We start from the raw sequence: 5,065 nt of genomic DNA, 5'->3' as shown, positions 1-5,065 counted from the left end.
CTGGTATTTTTCCTTTTTCTTTCCCCTTATTTTTCCCTTTCCCTTTATTTTTTTGTTTTCCCTTCATTTTCCCTTTTCCCTTCTTTTCCCCTTTCTTGTTTTCAGGCTTTCCTGAATAACCAAAGAGGTTAACAATGTGTTTGGTGTTAACAAAGGCAAAATTTTTTTATTACTTTAGTTTCAAAAACTAAACAACTTGAGCCTAAAGACATAAACATAAGAGCTAATGATCGTGTAGCTCTGTTGCATGTAGCGCTTCGCACCCACAGAAGCTAAAGAAGCTTGAAACCCAATTTGCAGGCACTATGAAATAAGCTCTTAAGGTACAGTGTGTTCTTGTCTCAGCTTTTTTGAAAGATTAAGTATATATATTGCAGTACCTACCTAAGAATAGTACTCTATTGTGGATGAGGGGTGGACTGGGTAAAATAAAGTATTCTTAAGTCTCCCTTGCCTGATAAGAAAAGGAATACATTTTCTTTATTATTTTTAACTTCTTTACATAGTTCTGTCAAGAGCATTGAAGTTCCATGCTGTAGGTAAGGGAAGGTTTGCATTAAAGAACATAAATATTCTCAGGTGCAGAAGTCAGCAGTAAAGATAAAATATGAGCTGGCCAGATGAGGCAGGTCCAGTTGCTGCCTTTTACGGAGAAGCACAGAACAGGACTAATGTAAAAACAGGATTTCCTTCCAGCAGGAAGCTGGGCACAGTTAGTAGAAGCTGTTTGTCAGCAGATCTCATTCTGCATTTGTTAAAATATTGCTGTAAGTGCCAAGCGTAATTAGAATTCACTCAAACTGAAGTTCCTTGCAAGTCAGGAGGCTATTTCTAAACTGTTCAGAAGCCTAAGTAGGGATGCTCTGTTTTCTTTGGAGTATTTCTGAGCACCTTCCCTGCCAAAGCTGACTCAAAAATAAGCCTTCTATTTTTATCATGGGTCAGATGCCCAGCTTGTGCTAATTAACACAGCTGCACCAAAGGCCTTAGATACAGCCTGACACAGAAGCTGCTGTACTACACAGACAATCTGAGGTTGTCGGGTTACATGACAAATGTGTGAACGTACTTGTAGGGGTTCCAGAATAATCTTATGTGTGTGAGGGGATGGCAAAATGCAAAGTAGATTGAATCTTCCACAAGCTGCATTTCCAGCAAGAGCCATATTGGACATGACAAAACTGAATTTTTTTCCCATAACCCTAAGTTTTCTTGTGGGATCCCAAGTTGACAACGAGTAATTATAACAAGGTGAATGGGAATTCCAACTATCAAGAGGTGTCATGCCACATCTGGCAAAGAATATCTGCAGCACCAACCAGTTTTGTTTTGGTTTTTAAAGGGAGCTTTCAGAAGTAGAAGTGAAACGACTGTAGTTGTCTGTAGCTGGGAAACTGATGACTCAGAGCCTATTCACGTTGTTGAAAGACTGTTTTATGAGACCTGTCAGAGCTGTGGGTGGACCTGGAGAGGAGTTTGAAGGCAGACTTCATACGCAGCAATGCCTGCATCAGTGCCTGATGATTGTCCCATCATATACCACTAATGGCATATCCTTTTGGAGTTGTTCTTTAATCTTTGGGTGATAAGGCTGCAGAAGAGGTGAGGGCAGGGAATTTCACCCTTTCTTTTATCTAAGGAGGTGTACCATCAGGTCTAAAAAGAACTGCTGAAGCAGCACTCTGCCTTAGATGGGGAAAGAAAGTGCTGGAGTTTGCTTTGACCCTGCTATACCCCTATGTGTAACCGTTTGTAACTAGTGACATTTTCCCATCAATGACAAAAGGGTATATTCCAAACTTGATGAACAAGACTGGAGCTGCATAGCTCCCATGAATGCTAATAGGAATAAAGCCTTTCTCCATCCTCTTGTAAGTTACTTTGCATATCCTAATAGTGCATTCTCAATGAGCAACAGGGTCAGTGTTAATCACTCCATGGTATTCCAAGAGCAACTGCAGGGATCTCTACCACATTCCCCTTGGTCATGTTACATCTAGTGTGGCTTGATCAGAGCTAGGAAGTTATGCATGCACACAGAAATATTAAAAAGATCTTAAGAAAACAGTGGAAATGTACTGTAAAGGAGATGTTGGAGGCCTGATGTAACTTGTCACTTTTAATAAAATATGCATATTTATATCTCTTTCTTCCTGGAAATTCCATACATGTCGTGTCACCTTATAAGCCTTTAAGTCATTCTATGATTTGGGGCCACAGGGCTAGATTTGCATTTAGATAACCAGTGCCAAGTGTCTAAATATATGTGTTAATTGTTTGAATGACACAATAAGCTATGACTTATTAAAAATATTCACACAGAAACAAATATACAACTTTTGTCTGTCTCTGATTCCCTGCTTAGTACTGAGGGAAGGTACTAAAATTCTAGGAAATGGTAATATCAAGATAGATCTGCAGCTCCAATGGAGCCCAAACAAAGTGTGAAGTTACTAAGCAGTGCCTAAGTGAAAGATGTGTAAAGTGAAGTTGGAGCTATTTAAGGACAGAAGTATAGAGGAAGCAAGTATTTCCATGTATATATTCAATTATTTGTATTATAATCTGGGCCTTGATCCTCAAATCTTGCAGAAACCCCTTTTTAGTTTGCAGGGTTCCAAGTATTCCACTCTAAAATGGGTTAGAAATGACCACAGAATTTAATAGTTTAGTTAAGTAATATTATGGGTTTAATGAGAATAAATGAAAAATTACCTGTGGATACAGACTATTGCTTCCCAATTTCATATTTCATGTATTTGCTGCTACCCTTTGGTTACTCAACACAAATTGGTTACATTTTAATTATTTTTATTTTAATCTAATATGTATTCTTAGTAGAAATTTGGTGTGCACCTTCCATAACACAGCCAGTAGGGTGCATTGGTTCTCTGAAACTTAGTTTCCAGCAATCTGTTAAGAGTTGCATATTCGCTTCTGACTCACATTTTACTTTTCTCAGTTCAGGCATCCTCTAAGTAAGAAAATCCACCAGTGTAAGCCATTCAGTTATGGTAGAGACAGTATACAAAAATGGAGTATAGACTCCTAAAAGTTTATTTCAGATTATTCACAGACAGAGTTTGCTGTAAGATTATGAATTCCTATTCATACACCTGTGTTGATGAATATGTTTCTGTAGTGTGATAACTGAAGTTCATTTTTTTTTTATAGACTGTCATAGTTCCCTTCCAATTTTAGCTGGATGAATCTGTAATTAAGTCCAGGAATAGCTGTTAGTTTTTTATATGTGTTCCTTAAGTAAAGTAAAGAACCTCTTCAGTTCTCATCCTCTTGTTTTTATCTGTGAGAATTTGTGTGCTGTAATTAAGGCTTTCACTCTTTTTAATTAATTAAACACTTGAGTTTGTTAACTTTTTTTCTCTGCCTTCTCTGTTTCTCAGGTTTTGGGGATTTTATTTGCTTGCTTCCACCATGCACTTCAGTGTTGTTTTTAAAATGTGGACAGCAGAACTTCATGCAGTTTCAAATATCCACCTTATTAGTGCTGCATACAAAGGTAAATGATGCCCTTATCCCAGCTACTTGTCACTAATCTACTGTTGATGTATCTAAGGATCACACTAACTCTGTTGTGTTGGTGGTTTTTTTTTTTTTTTGTCCCGGTCACAGCATCACATTGGCCCACTTAAAGAGAGCTGCTTCTCTGCTTGAGTTTCTGCAGGTGAGAATGATCCAGAAGATTGTTTGTAAAGTGTAACATGTATTTTTAGTTTTGAAGGTATTCAGCAGTGTTAAGATGACTTATTTTAATAGAACTGGCTTACCAGGTGAGCTGTATCACTGTGATAGTGTAATTTCCTTTCTGCTCATATTGACATCACAAACATCCAGCTGTAATTTCTGTATTTACAGGGAGAGAATGTTGAGGAGCAGCAGACCTATTGGTAAGCCGTGTTGAACCTAAATAATAGAAGTATTTTCATTTGTTTATGATGAAGTCTATATTTTGTTCAGAATATTTTACTGGATAATGTTTTTTTTGAGGCCTACCAGCTGGTTTTTAATCCGATTTTCAACATTGCACTGCTTACTAGCATTGCACTATGTCTTTACCCTGCGATAATATGATTAAAAAGTAAGTCCTCCAACTATTCAGTTCTGTTACATCAGCACAATTACTGTCCTTTACGTTTGTAATCTTTCAGAATTAAACCAAATTGCACAGTTTGTAAAAGATCACATATGTTCTTCCATTAATTTATTTTGCCTCCTTTTAAGTAAAAATCCCACATCAACCTTTACATTTATTTGGCTAGGTTTGCTGTCAAGCTGCATGTATAGCCTAAACTTCCTTTTGTTACCTTTGGAGCTGATTGTTACAGGTACGTAAAATGTAGTTATTAACCTTGCCATTGTCTTGCCAACCCAGTGGTTTTCCCTTATGTCTTTAATCTTCTATAATTTACACAGTGTCATTTAAACTGTCTGCTCTCTAGTTCCCTTTTCTATAATCTGTGTACTGATTTATTTTTAATTTTGTTTCTGATTGGATTTTTACTATACTATTGCACAAAGATGGATGCTTATTGAATGTTGGTGTTTGGTTCTTGGTTTTTGTTTTTTTTTTTTTTCTTGATTATGGAATACTGGCCTTTTTTTACTCTACTAAATTATTCTTCATTTTGTAAATAGAAAGCTTAAGGATTTTGATGGTTTTTCCCCTCACAGGAAGGAGTTGAATGTTTTGTGATATTTTTTAAGCTTTGGGGTTTCAGCTGTTGGCCTCCTTGTTACTGATAATTTGCCCTTACTGATGGCACAGCTATGTAAGTGTGTTTGCATTTTCGTGGATGTAAGACCTTTCCTTGGTTAGAAGCCCACTGGCACATGAGTTTTTACTCTGGCTGTATTCTGTATTGGTACACTACTACCTACACCCACAACTGAGAAAATCTTTCACTGGCAAAAAGTCCTTTGATGTCATTCCAGCAAGTGGGAAAGTGCCCTTACATAGGCCCCAATACGCCTGTGCTTTCCTGTCAACTGCAGGCTCTTCTCCCACCGTTGCACTGTTCTTCGCATGTGAAGAGAGGTCTATAGG

The 5,065-nt window shown here is 37.4% G+C and overlaps 1 long non-coding RNA gene across 1 annotated transcript; it reads left to right on the top strand.

The window, feature by feature from the left end:
• Window positions 1-266: 266 nt before the first annotated feature.
• On the top strand, window positions 267-3,660 carry LOC136005214 (uncharacterized). The gene is made up of 3 exons (XR_010608717.1): window positions 267-323; window positions 3,405-3,520; window positions 3,634-3,660. It is a non-coding gene; the product is annotated as an uncharacterized LOC136005214 (long non-coding RNA).
• Window positions 3,661-5,065: the final 1,405 nt, after the last annotated feature.

Source organism: Lathamus discolor, chromosome Z (genome assembly GCF_037157495.1).
Source record: "Lathamus discolor isolate bLatDis1 chromosome Z, bLatDis1.hap1, whole genome shotgun sequence".
Lineage (NCBI taxonomy): Eukaryota > Metazoa > Chordata > Aves > Psittaciformes > Psittacidae > Lathamus > Lathamus discolor.
The sequence above is the reverse complement of the archived record's forward strand: the minus strand, read 5'-3'. Positions and strand labels throughout refer to the sequence as shown.